Raw genomic sequence first — 23,236 nt, forward strand, 5'->3', positions numbered from 1 at the left:
TTACAGCAGGAAGAAGAAATTGTTGTGACTTGAAGCAAAGTTTGACTTGGTCTTGGAGAGGTTGTTAGGTCAAGGGTCTTGGTCTTGGAGAGGTTGTTAGGCCAAGGGTCTTGGTCTTGGAATTCATCAATTGAAGATTCTATAAGAAGAAGAATTTGTTTGGGTTTTCCTCTCAGGTTGGAGAGGTTTTGGCCCTAGCTGATCACCTACATTTTGTGTCATTTGTCTCATGATTATTTATGATTTGGTAGTTGTTTGATGATAGAAAACATTAATATAATCAAGTGCAAGAAAGAAGCTAATCAAGTTAAGTAAAACTGCATCACAAACAATTATCATTGCTAGAGATATCACTTATATTACTGCCCCTAGATTTCTCAACAGAAATGGCATTGCCAATTGTACCAAAAATGATATCTATAACAAAAGAATAACTTTTTATTAATAAAATTAAAAATTATATCCTTTTAAGACTTCCATACACATCCTTTGCCAAAGTACACATCAATATCCTCAAAGGTAATAGATTCACACCATTCACTTCGCCACTACTTTAGTTTCCCCATAAATACAAAACAAAAAGTAAATGTGACATCAAAACAGTTTTAGCATGAGATTGAATCATAATGATAACTCATAATGCCGTGTCTCAATTTCCCAAAACAAAGTTGCGCTGTGAAGCTATATTTTCATATGAAGAGATGGGCCAGTAGCCACTGATCAAAACAATCATCTATTCAAAGCAAAATTTGTGCCAATTTCAGTTTACACTACAAAATATTTTTAAAAAATAAATAACAATATGATGTGAACATTTGAATTTGCCACTTGGCATGATGTAAACAACCAGATTTGCCACATGGCCTACTCTAAGTTGTACAAAGAATGATTAATATTTTTCTTTAAATGCCAAATATTTTATTCAGTTGTGGAAAGCCAAATAGTTTGGGTTCTCAAGAAAAACAATAAGGTATCCTGCTCCTTTCCACGTGATTAGGAGGGCAGAAATGAATAGGCTGCATGATCATACAAAACTACCATTATGGAATACAGATTAACCTAAATGAAAAAATGGGCATATTAAAACAAGAAAAGCACAAGAAATTACAATTTCGATATTATTTGTATATTATTGTAATTCACATTGTTGATATAGTAAGTTAAACAATTTAGCTAACCAACCCACCTACACCCTCATTTGCCCAGGAAGAAATCAAATGATGAGCAATGGCAAAAGGTCCTGGAACAAACATAGGAGCAAGCTCTCCAGTTTCAACATTGAAGTCTGATGCAAGGCCTTGACCCTTTTCCACACCACCACATATATGGTGTACTCTAAAAGCTGATGTTCTTTGTGCTTTCTTATATTCGGCAAATGTCAAAGCTTTCTTCACATCTTCCCTAGAATGCCATTGTGCATCTAAAACAATTTCCAAAGTGATAGTCAAAACTCTCTACTAGTATTAGACGTCAAATGTCTACACAAGACAATTTTTTCAAAGAACAAAATGCATGCCTGATATAACTTAATTATCTCTTAAACAAATTTGATGATGAAACTTATAGGAAACAAACCCAAAATATTCCCACATCAAGCAAATTATAATTTCATTGTTTTATTACTTGTATTCGACTCTATGCTACCTATTTGTTACATTTAAATTTTCCATTCAAAATTACATTAGGACATTCAGAATTCTATTAGAATCTTTTCCCTACAGCTTACTCAAGACATCTACACCTTCATTTGTCCAAGAAGAAATCAAATGATGAGCAATAGAAAAAGGTCCCGGGACAAACGTAGGAGCAAGCTCTCTGGGTTTAGCAATGAATTCTGATGCAAGGGCTCGGCCCTTTCCCACACCACCACATATTTGGTGTACTCTAAAAGCAGATGTTCTTTGTGCTTTCTTGTACTCTGTAAATGTCAAAGCTTGTTTCACATCTTCCCTAGAGTGCCATTGTGCATCTAAAAAAATCGAAAATTCAAGTCAAAAACTCTCTAGTAAAAGTGCCATCAATAAAATGTCTCCACATGCCAAATTTGTCAAACAAAAGGCATCATACTCTTAATGTAACTTTAAGTCTTTTCTATCCACATTAGGTGGTGAAAATCATTGAAACCACACTCAAAAAAATCCCAAAATAAATGAATTGAAATTTCATTGTTCTAATTGTTATATTTCTAAAATCTTTAGAATAGCTAAAAAGTAACCACAATTTCCTGCACGGTATACTTAACCTCAAGCAAGTTAACTTTCAATAAAGACTTTGTCTATCTTGGAAATTAATCAGAAACAAATTTCTTATATAAGGGAGCAACCTGCGAGAAGATGTTAAGGTATTGAGATCACTCTCACATTTGTTTAGAGTTTTAATAAACTGAGGTAACATTTTATGAGGTCCGCTCGGTTTGCTTTGTTTTGGTTTATCAACTTGGTTTACATAGTCATCTTCATTTTACAATGATAGATTTCTTGATCTTAACTTAATTAGGCCTCATATTTTCACCCTCTGCTCAGACTTTGAAGTACAATGTACCCTTCCAATATTACTATCCTCCATGAGTTTATATTCGTCAGCTCTAGCTTTTGACTTGAGTGACCTCATATATACAAACATTGGACTCTTCTATATCAACTATCCCATAATGCTCCTACTTACAAAGTAGCCACTCCTCAGATTGGACATTCTTAGAAGTTTATTTGCCATTTGGTCCAATCTTGCACAAGCCAAAAAAACTCAACATCACATTATAAAAACTTTGTAGACTAGATGCATTTTACATCTGAAGTGATTATATATTATGAGTCAACTCATTTCCTCACATTTCAAAAAAAACATGTGTCTCTTAGAGGAAGTTAGGTGTACATTTTGTCTGTACATAAATTCATTAATTCATGCCCAAATAGATTTGTCCCTCCACCTTCACAAAGGCTGGAGTGATGGATTCAAAGTGAATGAAAGGAGAAATTAGGTTAAGGGCATGATTCATCATTGTTTTCCTATATTCCCTCATTAAATATACCTGTAAATAACACAATTAAGGTAAAACTACTTGTGATGAATAGGTGTTTGCTGTAAATACAAATAAGATACATTGAGATGTAAGTTGATTGCATGTCCAAATTCCTCTTTGTCTAATATGGCAATATGACGAGGTCTCATGTGATGATGAAGGGTCCAAGCCATAGGTGGGTGAATTTTCCTCTCTCATTCCAAAGATAAATGAACTTCCATACTTTAAAGTTTTAAGGATTGACCTTCTTGTTCTACGCCACCTTTTGACAGGCTAGGTGAGCTTGAGAATGTTGGAGGGATAACAACTCAATGCAAGCCCATCCATGAAATACTCAAGTATTAACATGTAATCTGTAAACTGTCACAAATATTCCACCAAACGGTTTGTCACAACGTATCTTAAATGCTTCAGCAAATATTGTCAGGTTACTTATGCAATGTTTACTTGTGATTCATGCAATATCATAAGCATAATGGTCAAAACAACCAATGCACTAAGAACATAATATAGACAATATAGCAATGAAAAAGGCACACCATGAACATGAGATGTACCTTTAGAAACCCAAAATATGGAAATACCTTGCAAGAAGATGAGTATTATGACTTACTCTTTTCTTCTCGCATATAAATTGCAAGATACATAGAAAGATAGACTCACCATGTAGTTAAAACAAACATTCTGCCCTAAATGGCCACTATAGGGTTTTCTAATTCTTTTGTTCCACTCTAAAATATCCCACTTCTTTGCTCTACTCATCTATGGAATATTGAAGCAATATAATAGGAATGGAACACCTTCCTTTCCTTGGTGCTAAGTGCTTAACATATCTTAATAGTTGTCTAAGGCTAGGGTTAGGGTTTTTGCATGCCCTAGCTCCCTATTAGGTTTAGGGTTTTGGACCCTTTAAAATCTTCTTGAAAGCCCACATGTGACTAGTTCCATATGTGTGAGTAATAAATGTTGATGTAGCATCCAGTTAGCACTAAGGTGGTAAAATCATAGGTCAACTTACTATTGGAAATCTTTTGACAAGTAGAACAATGTCGAAGTAATAGTAATTTTTTCACAAAGATCACATGCCAAAAACCACTGTTAAATCCCTAAACTAAGCTTCAGAAGTTTTAGATACTCAAATAACCAAAATAGGATCTACCCTTCCCATAGGCCCTACATGTCCATGGCTCTAATTTTCCACTCGATAAAGTACCAAAACAAATGACACTAAATAATGATCTATTTCAAATCAACATCATAGTGCATGATACACAATCACAACAGAAATCAGCCTAGCAAAATTAAGTGCCACAAAAGGGAGTGGGGAGCAGTTACTGATCAAACTAGCAGGGTTAGCAAGGTTCAAGCAATCCTACTAAATGGTAAGCAGTAGTAGGTATACACCCACTATCACCTCAGTATATTCCTCTCACTTTAGGCTAACTCATATGAAACACTAAGGGCAGTATCCCTAAAAAACACACCCAACCAAAAGTATAACTAGACCAATGCTTAAGTATAAGTATATGGAATTGGTAAGAGTTAATTTAATAACAAAATATGATTTGATTAACGATGCAACTATTGAGAATTCAATAGGGCAATGTATATGTTAATTCTCTTAACTTGATGATTGCTTGTATAGTATTTTTACTAATTAGCTCTTGATAACTTCTTGTGTAGTATTTTTACTTATTAGCTTTGATCTTTCTTATTTCAAGTGCAATACATCAAACAACTACCAAAACAGTAATAACAATGACACAGTATGTAGGCTACAAGCTAGGGCCAAAACCCCTCCTCTTGAGGGGAAAACCCGTAAAATCTCTTCTTATCTTTCAGATCTTTCAATTGATGAATACCATGACCTACACTCAGACAAATACCCTCCAAAATCAAGTCTTCCTTCACCTCCTACTGAAATATCTTCGACCTCCCCAGTAAATTCGAAATTCTGCCCCCAGCAACTACTGCAACTGTTGTTGCTTCTCCAGGAGACTTCGATCTCCCTCTAACTGCTCTTCCCTTGACCTCGCTTACCTTGATTTGAGTCTTAGGGCTAGTACGAAATTCTAAGAGACCTTTGCTTGCCTTCTTGCTCTTCTTTGCTTCAAAATCGAACTTTAGACTTACCCAGTGCAGAAACCCTAACTTCGCATTCCCAGAAGAAAGTAGAGAGACCCAAAACACTTCGACTCTTCTTGTCCTTCTTCGTACTTCCTTTTTCGCCCTTCTACTGCTTCCTTCTTCGTATGAGAGATGAGTGAGTGAATTATCCAAATGGAAGACGAGTTCCTCTTATACATAGGGTTCCTTCAAGGGTGGACGTGGCTATTCATGTAGGCCGACTTGATCTTGGAGGTAGTTTGAAATTTTCAAGACAAAATAATTTTTCTTTTACAATTTACAATGTGCTTGTTACTACTCAAACCAACAAGGGACCTAAAGGGGTTCCTAATAGGGCAACTGTTAGGTTAAGGGCAACGGTGGAGGCTTGGCCCACTGTCACCACAACTAAGTCCCCCTGCTCTTTACGGACTTTCACCAATGGGAGGAGTCTCAGTAGAGTAGGGATCACTTGTAAAGTATATGTCAATGAATAGGTGAGAAGTGAGAACTGACCTTGAAAACCCTTTCCCAAGGATGGAGTGAAAAATGGAGCTTGCTTGCTCTTTAAGCAAGGGACTTGGTCCACCAGGGATAAGGGGTGAGGATTGGAGGGTTGAAGGAGAAAGGATAGGCTTATGAACAAGTTTCTCAATCCCTATAATCCTTGGGAACATTGGATTCCCAAATGGTCCTTGACAAATAATCTTTATTGAGAAGTGGGACCACACGGGGCCAATTGGACCCAACCTAGGTTCGGGGATGGAATGTAGCAACCAATGATGTTCCTATCCTGGACAAGGTGAGGGGAAAGGACCAAACAAGAATACTTGCTTCAAAAGGTTGAATTGATCCTATTGAGGTCTAGCCTTGGGGATGCTTAGGAATAATTCGGTCCTAGAGCTAGGGCTTGGGATTTCAACACTCCCTCCTAACTAGGGAGGTATTCATAGGAGGTACATGGTCATTCTCAATCTGAAGAGATCTCATAAGAAGAGTCGGATTGGTAACCCATTTGTCTAGCATCATAATAACCAGCATTGTCATATAGCAAGGCCTTGACTAATAGCTCTATCTCTCCACAAGATCAGAGCACAATGCTGGCGAGACCAATGATGTGTAGACACCATCATCATTGTCTCTCCAAGGTACATACCCCACCTAGGTGTTCCCAGAGTATGACCTCTCGTTGGACTATTCTTATCTTGGGTAGCTAATCCTCAAAGAATATCGGTCCACGACTACTCTTGTCTTGAATGCCCTACCACATTCTCAAAGAGTATCGAATGCCAAATGGTTACCCAACCCTCCATTCTTTCTTCCCAAGTGAAGACAAGAATGTTGTGTCTATCCCTCCCTCTCAATTCAGGAGGAAAAATCCACCAAACCAAGCTTGTCCCTTAAGTATACAAGCTTCTTGTTTGGAAGTGATTTTGTCAATATGTCAACTACCTTCTCATCAGTGGAGATATATTGTAGCTGCACCACACCATTTTGCACTAGCTCTCGTATATAGTGATACTTGTTGTGATATGCTTTGTCTTCCCATGAAACATTGGGTCCTCAGACAAACGAATACAACTAGTGTTATCACAACATATCATTGTAGGGTTCATCGGTCCTTCAAATAAGTCAGACAACAACTTCCTTAACCAAACTGCTTCCCGACTAACTTCACATACTACAACATATTCTGCCTCAGCACTACTCAAAGCAACGGTGTTTTGTTTTCTGCTCATCCATGAGACCATAGATGATCCCAAACTAAAACATCCTCCTGTAGTGCTTCTTCCATCTTGTTCACTGCCTCCCCAGTCAGAATCTGTATAACCAGTCAATTGAACATCATTCCTTCTATCATATTTCAGGCAGTAGTTGATGGTTCCCCACAGATATCTTAGGATATGTTTTGCTGCTATCCAATGATCATGCTTTGGCTCCACTTGGAATTGACTAAGTATATTTACTACAAAACATATGTCCGAATGAGTATTCACCAAGTACATTAATGAGCCAATCAATTGTCTATATCTGGAAGAATCCACAGGGCTTGATTCAAAACTCCTTAGTCTTTTCAAATTTGTGATCATCGGAGTGGTCATCTCTTTACAATCCATCATGTTGAACTTCTTCATAATCTTGATCACATACTTTCCTTGACCTAAATAGATTTCATTAGGTTCCTGCCAAACTTCTCGTCCCAAATAGTAATGCATCAGCCCTAGATCCTTCATGTCAAATTCTACTGCCAATTGCTTATTACATTCTTCAATTCGACCTTCTACACTTGTCAAGAGAACATCATCAACATACAAAAGAATGATTATAGGTTCATTGTTTACAACCTTAAAATAGAGGTTTGAGTCAGCAGAACTTTTTGTGAAGCCTAGTCTTTGTAGATATGCATCCATTCTAGCATACCATGCCCTTGGTGCTTGCTTGAGGCCATATAATGCTTTCTTTAATCTACAAACATATGCCTTCGTATCTTTGATTTTGAATCCCAAGGGTTGTTCTATGTAGACTTCATCTATTGTGCCATTCAGAAACACAGTCTTGACATCGATTTGGTGGATGTTCCATCCCATCGTTGTTGCCAAAGAGACTAATGATTGAATTGTTGTGTATCTTGTTGTTGGAGCAAAAGTTTCTTCATAGTCGATGCGTTCAAGTTGAGAGAACCCTCTTGCCACAAATCTTTCTTTATACTTATCTATACTTCCATCAGCTGCATTCTTGATCTTATAGATCGACTTGGAAGTAACTACGATCTCCCAGACTCCATTCTTCATTATAGATTGATATTCTTCATTCATGGCATCTTTCCATTCTCAATGTTTTATAGCCTCTTCAAAAGTGGATGGTTCTACTCCTATTAATTTTGTCATGTATGCAACATACCCATAGTATCTCTTAGGTCTTTTATTTTCTCTAAATGATCCTTGAGCTACCCCATGACCTTCTGGATCAAGTAGTGTAGATTTCAACCAATTACGTATTTTCCTTGTTTCTTGAGTGACCAAGGGTTAAATAGGTTCACTAGGTCCTTCTTCATCATGGTGAGATCCTTCTTCCTTGTCAACTTCTTCCTCAAACATAGGAAATTCTTCATCATCAGAATCTATAGAAAGTTCTTTTGATTTCTTGAATGCTATGCTCTCATCAAATATGACATACAACTACCTTAAATGTGATGTCCATCTTTCACACAGATTCTATAGGCTTTCGATGAGTTACTATACCCAACAAATATACCTTTCACACCGGAAGGATCCAACTTCTTTCTTTTGTCCTTTGGTATATGAATATACATAGGACATCCAAAGATTCGGAGATGATCAACAGATGGCTTCTTCCCAGTGAACACTTCTTTTGAAGTTTTACTGTCTAGAGACCTATGAGGACATCTATTTTGTATGTAGACAGCGGTCTTAGTTGCTTCACCCCACAGAAACTTTAGTAGATCTTGATTGTGTATCATTGCTTTTACACTTTCTTCAATGGACCTATTCTTTCCTTCTACAACTCTATTTTGTTCGGGATTGTATGGAACTATCAATTCCCTCTTAATCCCAAATTCCTTACAGAATCCTATGATCTCCTTGGATGTATATTCTCCTCCATTATCAGATCTTAGTATTTTGATCCTTCTTTCTGTAAGGTTCTCCACTTCGGCTTTGAATTCTTGAAATTTAGTAAATACTTCATCCTTGGTTTTCATTAAGTAACCCCAGGTCTTTCTTAAGTGATCACCTATGAATGTGACATAATAAAGATGTCCTCCAAGTGATTTTGGAGTCATAGGGCCACATACATCAGAGTGAATGAGATCCAAGATTTCTTTTGACTGTGAAGCACTACTTCCAAATGGTCTCTTGGTATTTTTTCCTAATGCACATCCTTTGCAGACACCTTCATGGTCCTCCTTTAGATTTGATATTCCATCTACTATGGAATTTAGGGTTGGAAGGATTTTGAAATGTAGATGACCAAACCTTCTATGCCAAAGTTCACATGGACTAATCTCAGTGTGAACTAAGGCATGATTTACGGGAGATATTAATCTGTAAAGCCTTCCTTCTCAGATACCAATCACTTTAGCTTGTTCTATGCTTGAGTCTTTTGCCCATACAACTACCTTTCCATCAATGAAGGCTACTCTACCTCCTTTATATTCTAACCTTGAAATAGAAAGTAGATTTTTGTGCAAACCTGGAACAAACTGAATGTTGTTGAGGAGGATGTTGCTCCCATCTTCTAGCTTTATGGATCATGATCCAATGCCTTTCACAGGATAGCTCTTGTTGTCTCCAAGTTCCACAGAGTAAGCGGATTTTCCCTTTGATATGGTCTTCAATTGGTGAGAGTGACCAGTCATGTGCCTTGATGCACCGCTATCAATTACCAAGATGTCTTCGTCTTAAAATGTTCCAGAGAGAGCATAGAAGAGTCCTTCATCCTTTTCGATGATTGATTCCTTCTTTGAAGAGAATATGAGACTCCATACCTCTTTCATGCTTTTCTTGGGATGGCTTGCAATCCTTTTGATGGCCTTCTTTATTGTAGAGGAGGTCTTTATGATGCCCTTAGATAACCAAAGCTCTGATACCATGTTGAGAATTCAATAGGGCAATGAATATGTTAATTCTCTTAACTTGATAACTGCTTGTGTAGTCTTTTTACTTATTAGCTTTTATCTTTCTTATTTCAAGTGCAATACATCAAACATCTACCAAAACAGTAATAACAATGACACAGTATGTAGTCTACAAGCCAGGGCCAAAACCCCTCCTCTTGAGAAAAAAACCCGTAAAATCTCTTCTTATCATTCAGATCTTTCAATTGACGAATACCATGACCTAGACTCAAATAAATACCCTCCAAGATCAAGTCTTCCTCGGCCTCCTGCTTAAATATCTTCGACCTCCCCAGTAAATTTGAAATTTTGCACCTAGCAACTGCTACAACTATTGTTGCTTCTCTAGGAGACTTTGATCTCCCTCTAACTGTTGGGTTGTGTTATATTCTTTCCACGTAGTTAATAGGGGGTTTGAAGGGCATGATTTTCGCACATGTTTTTTGGACGCGATGGTTTTCGGTCCATGGTATTGGACGCGATGGATTTCGGTCCATGGTATTGGATGCTTCGGCATGTATAAATATGTATTGTAACATTGAAAGGAACATAATGAAAAATCAAGCTAGTAGTCCCAGTTTTGGGATCCGGGGAAAAATCTCTATGCATATGTGTTTTATGGGTTATGCTCTCGCATTGTTTATTTTCTTTGTTTAAGAATTCGTATGCAGATAATTTCTGTACAGGGTTAAAACTTACATTTGGTATCAGAGTTGTTTTGGCTTCAAGGGGACGCCTTTGTGTCCGAAGGGTTAAGCTCAGGCCTGTGGTAGACCCTGTTCAGTGGGAGATCTGCGAGATCGATTCTGGTGGTGAAAGAAGCTGGCGAGCAGTGGAAAGATAGAGATTGAGAAGTTCAATGGTCAGAATTTTGAGTTGTGGAAACTCAAGATGGAGGATCTGTTTGTGGATAAAGATCAGTGGATCGCGGTAGATCCAGGTACTAAACCATCGGGAGTGACTGATGAAGAATGGAAGAAGTTGGATCGGAAGGCAAAGAGCACAATACGATTGTGTGTCTCGGATTCAGTATTGCTGAATGTATCAGGGGAAGCTACGGCAAAGGCTTTGTGGGTCAAGTTAGGGACTTTGCACCAATCTAAGTCTCTGGTGAATAAACTATTCCTGCGGAAAAAGCTGTATAACCTGAGGATGAAAGATGGAGACTCGATGACAGAGCATCTGAATGCGTTTAATACTTTGTTAAGTCAGTTATTATCTGTTGATATTAAAATTTCAGATGAAGATAAGTGCATCAGTCTGTTGTGTTCTCTACCAGATTCGTGGGATAGTCTAGTTATTGCAATAGGTAGCAATGCAACTGCTTTGCAGTTTGATGAAATAGTCTCAGCCTTGCTGACGGAGGAGATGAGACGGAAAAATATGGACAACCAGAATGGTGATGCCTTGTCTGTACGAGGACGGTCCCAGAACAGAAACAAAAATAAGTCATCGAGTGGGAGATCTAAATCTAGAGGGAGATCTAAATCTCCAGGAAAACCTACAAAGGTGGTGTGCTGGAAATGCGGAAAGGAAGGGCACTTCAGAAGGGATTGTAAATCTAAAGCTCCCGATAAAGGAAAGGGATCTGATGATGCTCCTTCTGCAGAGGCGAAAACCACCTCAGATGAAGGTGGGATGTGTACTTGGCTTCTTCAAGTACACATGTAGATCATGAGGCATGGTTGATTGACTCAGGTGCATCCTTTCACTTCACTCCCCATAGAGAGTGGTTCTGTGAGTATAAGAATACGATGGTGGTGATGTCTTCTTAGGAGATGATAGGAAGGCTAGAATCATTGGTCGGGGAAAAGTAAAGTTGAAGTTGCAAGGTGGAAGGGTTAGAACACTTCCGGGTGTTCTACATATTCCTGCATTGGCCAGAAATCTGATTTCTATAAGCAAGTTGGATGATGCAGGTGTAAAGACGGTGTTTGAGAAAGATACCTGCAAGATGGTTCGAGGAGCACTGATATTGATGCGGGGAGTTCGGATTGGAACTCTGTACAAGCTGCAAGGTAGCACTGTTGTTGATGGGTGCAATAGTTCTATGGTTCCTGAAAATGGAGTAGAAAATCTAGTGGTCTCTGGAGAGAAGACCATGTTGTGGCATCAAAGGCTTGGACATATTGGAGAGAAGGGCCTTCGAATACTTCATGGTAAAGGTATGGTAGAAGGTATGAATGATAGCTCTCTGGATTTTGATTTCTGTGAAAATTGTGTGTATGGGAAGCAAAATCGGGTGAGTTTCCCCTCTGGTGGTAAGAGGACGAAACAGATATTAGAGCTTGTGCACAGTGATGTGTTTGGACCTGTGAAGATTCCATCACTGGGTAAGTCTGTGTACTATGTATCATTTATAGATGACTTCTCAAGGAATACATGGATATATTTCCTTAAGAAGAAATCTGAAGTCTTTGACAGGTTTAAAAAATTTAAGGCTCTGGTGGAAAATCAGACAGAGAAGAAGATAAAGGTGTTGAGGACAGATAATGGTGGAGAATTTTGCAACAAGGAATTTGAAGAATTTTGTAAGAAGTGTGGTATAGCACGGCAGAAGACTACTCCATATACACCTCAGCAAAATGGAGTCGCAGAAAGAATGAACAAGGCGTTGATGGAAAGGGCAGGAAGCATGCTCATTGGTGCTGGGTTAGGACAGGAATTCTGCGCAGAGGCGGTGGATACTGCATGTTACCTGGTCAACAGGTCACCTTCATCAACGTTGGAGGATAAGACTCCACAAGAAGTATGGACTGGTAAGAAACCCTCTCTTTCACATATAAGGGTATTTGGATGTGATGCATATGTACATGTTCCAAAGGAGAAACGAACCAAGTTGGATAGTAAATCTGAAAAGTGCATCTTTATTGGGTATAAGGATGGTTTAAAGGGTTATAAGCTTTGGAACCCAGTCACACAGAAGGTTGTGTACAGCCGAGATGTGTTGTTCAGAGAGGTAAAAGATGTTATTCAACATGAAGTCCAACCAAAGGAACCTGAGAAGATAGAGTTTGAGCCAAAGGAGGAAGAATCAGACTCTGCAGCAGAGGAGGAATCAGAAGATGAAGAGACACAAACTCCGGCTGTGAGAAGATCAGTTCGAGAAAGAAGGCAGCCAGAAAGGTATAGTCCATCTGCTTTCAGTTCAAATTTTGCTTTGTCTGTTACTGATAATGATCCCAGAACTGTGAAGGAAGCAGTGGATTCAGAGGATGGAAAACTCTGGAAAGAGGCCATGGTCGATGAAATGGCATCTTTGCACAAAAATGAGGCTTGGGATCTGGTGGAGTTGCTGGCTGGAAGGAAACCCATTGGCAGCAAATGGGTGTTCAAGAAGAAGACAAATGCAGAAGGAAAGGTGGAGAAATACAAAGCTCGGTTGATAGCAAAAGGTTATTCCCAGGTGCCGGGAATTGATTTTGGTGATATTTTTTCTCCTGTTGCCAAGGTAACTTCTATTAGATTACTTTTATCTGTTGCTGCTGCTTTTGATTTTGAGGTAGAACAGATGGATGTGAAGACAGCTTCTTCACGGGGATTTGGAAGAGGAAATCTACATGAAGCAACCTGAAGGCTTTGCGGCGAAGGGTAAGAAAGAACTGGTATGCAAGTTAAAGAAGTCTCTGTATGGGTTAAAACAGTCACTAAGGATGTGGTATCAGAAATTTGATACATTTATACGGGGACTTGGCTTCACCAGAAGCAAAGCAGATCATTGTGTGTATTTTAAATTAATTGGTGACTGTATTATTTATCTGGTCTTGTATGTGGATGATATGTTGCTGGTTGGAAATGACAAAGAAATTATCCAGGATTTGAAGACCCAATTATCCTCCAAATTCGACATGAAAGATCTTGGTGCTGCAAACTATATTTTGGGCATGGAAATTAAAAGAGATCGGTCAAAGAGGAAGCTTTGGTTAAACCAGAGGAAGTATGTCGAGACAATACTCCAGAGGTTTAATATGCAGGATAGTAAACCGGTGAAGGTTCTTATTCCTGTAGGTGTGAGGTTATCTGCTGAACAGCGTCCCAAGACACAAGAAGAGGAAGAGGACATGTCCCGTGTTCCATATGCAAGTGCAGTGGGTAGCCTGATGTATGCAATGGTCTGTACTAGACCAGACATTGCACATGCAGTGGGAGTATTGAGCAGGTTTATGTCAAAACCTGGGAAGGAGCACTGGACAGCAGTGAAGCGGGTTTTCAGGTATTTGCGTGGCACTAGTGATTATGGTTTGTGCTACCAAGGAAGACCAGGATTGGACAGAGTGTTGGATATTCATGGCTTTGTTGATGCAGACTGGGCTGGAGATCTGGATCAGAGAAGATCTACAAGTGGGTATGTGTTTAACCTATTTGGAGGTGCAGTCAGTTGGATGAGTAAGAAACAATCTGTAGTGGCACTATCAACTACAGAGGCAGAATACATGGCAGCCACTCATGCAAGCAAGGAAGCAGTTTGGTTGTAGAGATTGTGTTCAAGTATGGGGTTAGTACAGGGAGCTATAAGAATAGACTGTGACAGCCAAAGTGCAATTTTCGTGGCAAAGAACCCTGCTTATCATTCAAAGCCAAAGCACATTGATGTTCAATATCACTTTGTGAGGGATATGATAGAAGACAGAAAGGTGTTGCTGGTAAAGGTGGACACTTTGAAGAATACTGCAGATGCATTGACAAAATCTGTGAGCTCTGAGAAGTTCTCTTGGTGTAGAGAAGCAATGGGAATCTCAGGGCTGAAAAATGACTAAGCTCTCCTGTGGCCCCCTGCGGAAAGAAAACAACAAGTGGGAGATTGTTGGGTTGTGTTATATTCTTTCCACGTAGTTAATAGGGGGTTTGAAGGGCACCCGTAACCCCACTTTATGGGGTCCGGGGCAGCACCCCGGAAAATTTTGGTTTTGGACCATATGTTAGGTTGGGCGGACCCACTTATGGATTTGTGCATGATTTTCGCACATGTTTTTTGGACGCGATGGTTTTCGGCCCATGGTATTGGACGCGATGGATTTCGGTCCATGGTATTGGATGCTTCGGCATGTATAAATATGTATTGTAACATTGAAAGGAACATAATGAAAAATCAAGCTGGGAGTCCCGGTTTTGGGATCCAGGGAAAAATCTCTGTGCATATGTGTTTTATGGGTTATGCTCTCGCATTGTTTATTTTCTTTGTTTAAGAATTCGTATGCAGGTAATTTCTGTACAGGGTTAAAACCTACACTAACTGCTCTTCCCTTGACCTCGCTTGCCTTGATTTGAGTCTTAGGGATAATAGGAAATCCTAAAAGACATTCACTTTCCTTCTTGCTCTTCTTTGCTTCAAAATCAAACTTTAGACTTGCCCAATGCAGAAACCCTAATTTAGCATTCCCAGAGGAATGTAGAGAGACCCAAAACACTTCGACTTTTCTTGTCCTCCTTCACACTTCCTTTTTCGTCCTTCTACTACTTTCTTCTTCATATGAGAGATGAGTGAATGAATGATCCAAATGGAGGACGAGTTCCTCTTATATATAGGCTTCCTTCAAGGGTGGACGTGGCTCTTCAAGTAGACCGACTTGACAGCTTATGTAGGCCAACTTGATCTTGGAGGTATTTTGACATTTTCAAGACAAAATAATTTTTCTCTTACAATTTACAATGTGCCCATAGGGTCTTCCATATATGACAATGACTCTTATACCTAGGACAAACCCTAGAAGCACTCAATAGGTGCTTAACCTATAAAATAAAAGAACTTGAGCATGAAACCCATGCTCCAATAATAATAATAATTTATTTTTCATTTTATATATATAAGAATACATTTCATACTAATGATGACCGAACCTAGTTACAAACTAGCAAACCAGAAAAATCAATGAGATAAGCTTCGAAAATGCCATAATTTGAGTATGAGACTTCTTGCCACAATAGGAAATGAATTGGAAGTGTTATACATGTTCTTTATGGTTGTAATAAGGCGATAAGCTTGTTGCTCAAACTTATAACTCCTTTAAGTCTTAAGATTACACTATGACAACAAGTATAAGGCCACCACAAGGGCCTGAAACTAACTCTTGGTGGACCTGAAACTCAAGGAACTTGGCTGGAAGTGTTAGTACTATGAAAATCTTTTCCAATGAGCACAAAATCACAAAATTTGGATGAACAGTTGAAACGATATTCAATTTGAAAGATAACTACTAAAAAAATGGCCCTCAACAATGAGGGTTGAAAATTGACTTAGCCCAAAAGAGTGATCAAACCTGCAAATTATTTTGGACAGCCAATATATGATCTAAAAGCAATAAACAGTCAAATGAAAAACCCTTTAGATCAGTTGTAAATGGTACAAGAGGATTAGGCTTGAGTTTTGCATATCCCAAGGAAAGGGTTTGCCTATAATTGCCTCTAATTGCTATAAATAATTCCCAACACCTATAATAAGCCTTGAAACACTGGGAAATGATATTAGCACGGCAATATAGAGAAAAATAAAGGGGGGCATACAGACTTAAGGCCTTTAGGGCTTCCATAAGTGCAATTTGTGGTGACTTATTCAATGAAATAATCGATAAGCGCAAATTAAACCATAGGTTAGTGAAGAAATTCACTACTGAAATATTTTTAAGAAATTTATTTTAACTAATTTTGGATTTTTTGAAATATATAATTTTTTGAGTATTTTTTGTTGAGTTTTGTAGCTCGGAAGGTACTTTCAGTCCTGTTCCTTGACTAGAACCTTGATTTGCCTCTTTAGGAGTTTGCATACAACATGCAGAGTGTGCAACTAAGTTGCACGCATGCATGAGATGTGCCTGTAAAGCAAGTTGAACTTATGACTTGTTGTAGCGAGGAAACCAATACGCAAGAGTAATTGGGTGTAGAATGTGTATGTACGTGTAAGTAAGTAGTTGTATTATTCAATACAATTTGAATGGTGATTACTTTCTTTTGTGGCGGTGTGCCTATATAGGCATTGACTAGCCACGAAGGTGAGTGGTCACATCTTTTGACCTATGCCCTTTCATAATTAATGGGTCATTAATTAATTAAATTATTTAATTTATTATTAATATTATTGTTTAATTAATGTTTTTTTTTATGAATATTTTATTCATAACACTTGTACTTGAGTTAAAGTAGAGAAAGCTAAAGACATGATAGTTAACTAAGTAATGTCACTTATCTTTAGTTAACTTGACGAGCTAATTTTGGTCATCAATCTTAGCTTAGGAAAGTTATAAATTGAGCCTAAGTGTTGAGGCTAAGACATAACAACACAAGATTGAGAGAGGCTTCTCAGTGAGCGTGTGCTAGGTCCGAGATAGTGCAGTGAGGCTGGAGATCAACTTTGTAGTTTGCACTTTCTCAGTTGGCCATTATCCCAAAATAGGAGCCCAAGTAGGTTCCATGATTAATTTATTAATGAAGAACTATTGGTTGGGCAGAAATTTGTTATGTGTGTGATTCAGATCGAGTAATTTGCTTCCTCTAAATATTTTTGGTTAGGAACTTAGTCATGTGTTCGTTCAATTAATAATTGTTGGGAACCGATTATCGGGTGTTGGGTTCAGGAAATTCTAACATGGTATCAGAGCCCCAACTTTGAATCGATCTCGAAATTACAATTGTCAAGTTTGTATCAGATCGTCGGAGACAGGTTAGTTGGGATCATATGAACTCGAATTTTTATTAAGGTGGCAAGATCTTTTTTTGAAGGTCCGAGAGGAATTTTCATTTTTTTTACGGGCAATTTTTTAGTCGAAAAAAAGGACGATTCAAAAAAAAGGGGAAAAATAAGAAAAATAGAAAGGGACCATTTAAAAATAAATAAATAAATAAATACATGTTGTGTAGAGATTGAGTTTGTCATCCATATGCAGGCTAAGGAAAAGAAGTTGTACAGTGGTACAACATAATGGTTGTTGAGTTTTGTAGCTCATAACGTACTTCTAGTCTTGTGCCTTGACTAGACGGACCTTGATTTGCCTCTTTAGGAGCTTGCATGCGACATGCAAAGTGCGTAAGTGAATTGTGTTGAATTTCCACAGCGCATGAGAATTTGGTTTGGGTTTTAAAATCTCTGACACAAACTCGCTCAAGTGCCACAACAATACTACTTTGCACAACAAAAAAACACACATCAGTGAATCAACTAGCACACATGATAATTTTTAACTTTTTCCAAACCCACTACTTGTTATATTACAAACTATAATACAATAGCCTTAGGGCTCTCGTACCAGGGATCATGGCCCATTACAATCAACCTGATACAAGGACACAACTAGGGTTTGGTGTCAGTGACTTTGACAACCAATCTACCCTGAACAAGACAACACTTGACGTACTTGTTGATGGTGGCCATGCACAGCCCTTCCATTCCACGTGTCATGAACACATCTGGTGGATCCTCTTGCCTCCCATTTTGCAGCTCAACAATCTACCTCTATCAATGAGCACAACTCCTTTCGGTCACTGAACTTGGCTCCAAACACTTCTGCCCTCCAGTTGCTCCTTAATCCACTAAGAATGCAACACAAGGACTTCCACAAGTTTCCCACTTCTACCTTCTTCTGTTGCTACAATGATGCCAAGTATAGGGCTTGGAGGCTGCCTACTCTCACTAAAGAAAACCTTTGCAACTCCACTGAACTAGGGCTAGTTGACTGGCATACTTAACTACTCCTTTAGTCCTTCAAAGTCTACAATTCCTTAGGCCTCAAGTATACTCACTAACAACCCTTGTATTCCTACATAAGAGACTGTTCTTAAAGCTCTAATATATCTGCCCTTCTACCAGACTTGTTGTCCTTCACAACTGCTAGACTTAGGGCTCTTTTGACAATCACCTAATAGCCCTCCAATTGTACTTGGACTGCTCCATATATCTGCCCAACCACAGTCAACTCTTTCACTGATCTAGAGCTCCATCATGTTCCCTTCTTACATTGCTTCCTGCACTGCATCTTGCACTACGAAAATCCATTGTTCACAATTCCATCCGTGAACAGTGCTCCCATCTTCCTGATATGCCCACTTACAGTCAAAGCTTGACTAATCTAGGGCCCACAAAATTTCCCTCATCTAAGGTCTCCAAATATCTTTCCTCTATTCTACAATTTGACTCAAATTGCACAGATTTAGGCACCAATCATATTGTTGTTCCAAACCTTGAAACAAACCTCCAAAATCCTTCATTGTCCTGCTCCTCTTCATGATAGTCCATAAAATATATAGAACCCTTACTTTTGCTCAGGATGCAGCCTCCTTTTGGATCTGTTATCCCTACAACAACTCACACAATCCACTTCAAGATCTACGACCTTATTTGTAGAGATAGCACCTTATCCAAAGGACTCACCCCTTCCTCTTCTATTCAGATCTGGAGTGTTATAATGTACAAACCTTAGGGCACTTCTTTACAAAATGAACATGCTAGAATGTTTCCCTCATCTAAAGCACCAAACTTTTGTTGTTCAACGTTAGAACAACCCTCCATCCCTAGCACCCATCAACAAAAGAAGACAAGTCAACACTCTTCGTCTAGCAGTCCAATCAATTATTGAGCTAAGCATAATTCCCTAAGGTTTTCGACCTCCTATTAAGGCACCTATACCTTCCACAGGTCTGCCCTGATTCGGCCATACCAGACCTCCAAAATACATGCACAATCCTCATACTTAGCACTCTCTTCTCTGCGTTATACGGTATACTTCAACGACTCTCCGCCTACTTTGTAATGACCCACCTAGAATTATAGGGAACATAGAGCTATAGCATGCATACGAGACATGCATATGATAGCCACATATGCATGTATCGCATGTACTGTACTAGTGTGTGTGTGTGTGTGTGTGTGTGTGTGTGTGTGTATATATTAACTGGTTATGAAAATACTCAAGTATAAAGTAAATGGGTCCACTATTGAAATACTAAGCAAAAACCTAACTCTCAAAAGTATATATATTGAGTGGGGTACTTAATGTGTGTACCACCATCATAATGTATATAACTATATTATATAAAATAAACATATATATATATACTAACAAAAGAAACTATCATATGTATCTACAATTAATAATATATAACATAACACATATATGGGAATATAACATATTTTATGAAAAATGGAATTAAAAAAAAAAAAAAAAAAAATATATATATATATATATATATATTTGTTATTCAAATTAAAACTAAAAGAAGTCATAATATATTATATTAACTAAAGGTAATACATTCAAAATAAATATAACTCTTTAAGACATTTTAAGTCGTGCTGTCAAAATAAAGCGGTGACCTCAAGTAATAAATCCACTGTATTCATGCACAGGAACTACTTGCAATTCAGGAGAAAATTGAATGGAAGGCGGTGGAGAGATGGGGCGGTGGAGGAACCTCAGCAATATAAGGAGAAAGGGAAGGGAAGAACAGGGGGGAGAGGAAAACACGAAGGGAGGGTTTCATTTCTAACGGTGGGAGAAGCAAGACTGTAATCATATGGATAGAAACATAGAGGCTTGAGCAATTGTTCTTGGGTTTTGGGCACGAGGGCCAGAAGACGTTATTTCAAAGTCTTCAGGGTTTGGGAACCGAATAGGTTGATCCCAAATAGGTTGGGAGGAAAAGGGTCGGTTTGGTAGCAAGAGCAGGAGTAGCAACAATGCAGGAACATCTCCAAATGAAATTTCAGGTAAGTACTTGCTAATGATTTGTTAAATTTTAAGAATGTCTGGTTGATTCATAAAATTAGGGCTTCATTTCTGGATAAATGGTTAAATTAGGGCTTTTCATTCTGCTATTTAGATTGTCAAATTTTAGTCTCTGGTTATATTATAAAATTAGGGCTCTTCATACTTACCTTAGGTCATATGACCATAAATAACATATGAACCAGGTCTCGTCCAACCTTATAGACACAAGATTTCAACAACCAAGATCACAGAGAAAACGTGCTACATTTATATGCCCAGAACGCTATGATAACTCGCCCAACAACTACTTCAACACGGCCAAATCAGACAAGAGGAATTATCCTTGGCTCATGTACTCCCTCACCTTCCATCTCGACTCCCTTAACCTGTGACATCTGAGAGTTGTCTTCCTCTTGAACGTAGTGCACTTGGATGGTTTAGATCTAGGCCTTCTAGCAGCCCTACTCAGCCTATTAGCTCATCCTCTCATTGGCTACATCTCTAGCAGTCATTTGACCAAATGATTCTCCTCTCACTTGATACTTCTAGCCTTCCCTTAGGCATCTTTAAATAGTCCTTCCTAGGAACCCTCTAAAACATTGGGGTTTTATCCTCTAGACCTTAGGAAATATTAATTTTCCCTTATAATTTTCTTTTAGATTTTAAACCCCAACTTGGGTATAAAACCCCTTGGGTTCTTTGCCCACAAACCCTTTTGTGACCAAACTCCTCACAAACCCAACTCCTTGACTTCTGGAGTACCTCCCAAGCTACACAATTCAACAAGTTACAAGCATGTGAATGTGTTGCATGTGACGTGCATAAAATGTGCATGTAAAGCAAGCTAAATTTATGACTTATACTTGAGTTAAAGTAAAAAAAGCTAAAGATAGGATAGTTAACTAAAGTAAAGTCACTTATCTTTAGTTAACTTGACGAGTTAATTTTGGTCGTCAGTCTTAACTTAGGAAAGTTATAAATTGAGCCTAATTGTTGAAGCTAAGACACAACAGTAACACAAGATTGAAAGAGGCTTCTCAATGAGTGCGTGTTGGGTCTGAGCAAGTGCAGTGAGCCTGGTGATCAATTTTGTATTTTCTCAGTTGGTCCATTATCCTAGGAAAGGAGTCCAAGTAAGTTCCATAATTAATTTATTAATGAAGAATTATTGATTGGGCAGAAATATGTTTATGCATATGTGATTCAGATCGAGTAATTTTGCTTCGGCTAAATATTTTGGTTAGGAACTTAGTCGTGTATTTGTTCAATGAATAATTGTTGGGAATCGAATACCGGGTGCTAGGTTCAGGAAATTCTAACAATGGTTGGTGATGGTTGAGGCAGACCAAGATAAAGGTTAATTAAAAAAAAAATGTTGCCCGACAACCGTGAGGGTTGTTAGACATTGTAGTAGCGGACAGGGTTGTTAGACTTGACAAGGCCCAACTAGAGTAAGGGCTGATAGAACTATGGAGGAGACTGGTCACTGCGGACAGTAGGGAAGTAAGACATGAGGTCGAGGTAGGAGGGTTTCTAAAGGCATCTTGTGAGATGCAAGGATGCACAGGGTTGTCTAAGTCGCAAGATGCAGATAACCACCAGAGAAAAGTGAGTTGTTGATTCTATTGGCCAACAACATGCGCGGAGGGAGGCATAGCAGTGGTCAGGTTGACGACATACAATAGACAGTAGGCGGTTGGTGGCAGTTATCAGAACAAATCGACAATAGTTGTCTTGAGCAGCAAAAGTGTTCACATAACACAAGAAGGGTGGTTCGAGGTTGCGACAAGAGGTCGCGGTGCAGGAAGAACAAGGGAATTTGACAAGGGGTGTTAATTTTAGATAGCAATGGTATGTTCTATGCTTTAGCACAATTTACTTCAATGATCCTTATCAACCCAATGACAATTTCCAATTATATTCAGTAGCAATCACATTAACTTAAACACATTGATAGTAAATGCAGATAGAACATAAAAACATGTGTAGACAAGCGAAGACAAGAGAACACAAGATATGGCAGATGCCAGGGACAAACCCCAATGTGGGGAAACCCTTTGATCAAATATTCTTATTATTCTTCAATAGTTGAGCAGAGAGAGAGAGTACAAATATCAAAATTACATGCCAAAAACAGTCCTGTCAAATCAGCAGTCAACAACAATCAATAACAACCCTAACCAAAAAGTCAACGGTGGTCAAAGCAACACCAAAATGTCCTCCAAGCAACCGACTTCACCAATAGAAGAATTCGGCCTTCCAAAAGGGTCAAATTCAACCCAAAAACTATTCGTTCAACCCAGTCAAGCACTGTTGTAATTTTTTGCGGTCAAAGATTGAAGTCAACGTTGAATTCAAACCAATCAAACTGTCCCAATCACCTCGAAAATGTGCCAATCAATGCGGCCTTTAGAAATCAAAATTTTTCCCACAATAACAAGGTCAATGCTTAGTCAAACAGTCCTGGTCAACGCTGACCTCTTTTCTGAAATTTTCGGCCATCAGACTAATCCAAAAAATTGTCATTCTCTCACACATACAAAGTAGGAAAAGGTCGCCTCCTAATTGTATGAACCAATCAAGAGAGGAGAGAGAGAGATATGTGATGAGATGAGTGATGTCCAAATGAGAGAGAGGTCACTCCTATTAATACACTTCGTTGAGGGTGACGAGACACATCCATTGGGCTTCATAAGCCTACATTTGACTGAGGTCAACCTTGACAATTTGTGCATGAAAGAGAATAAATTCAAATTTCCATTTTTGCTTATCAGAGTGAGA

At 38.6% G+C, this 23,236-nt stretch overlaps 1 pseudogene across 1 annotated transcript in view; it reads right to left on the reverse strand.

The window, feature by feature from the left end:
* Positions 1 to 874: 874 nt before the first annotated feature.
* Positions 875 to 23,236, reverse strand: part of LOC149144444 (nudix hydrolase 19, chloroplastic-like) — a 216,527-nt pseudogene continuing 194,165 nt past the window's right edge. The window contains exon 6 of the transcript XR_016264228.1: positions 875 to 1,420. The product of XR_016264228.1 is annotated as a nudix hydrolase 19, chloroplastic-like (transcript). The remainder of the gene's footprint in view (positions 1,421 to 23,236) is intronic.

The sequence above is a fragment of the Pinus tabuliformis genome, chromosome X, assembly GCF_031772625.1.
Source record: "Pinus tabuliformis cultivar Carrire ecotype Pingquan chromosome X, CPIR1, whole genome shotgun sequence".
NCBI classification, from domain to species: Eukaryota; Viridiplantae; Streptophyta; class Pinopsida; order Pinales; family Pinaceae; genus Pinus; species Pinus tabuliformis.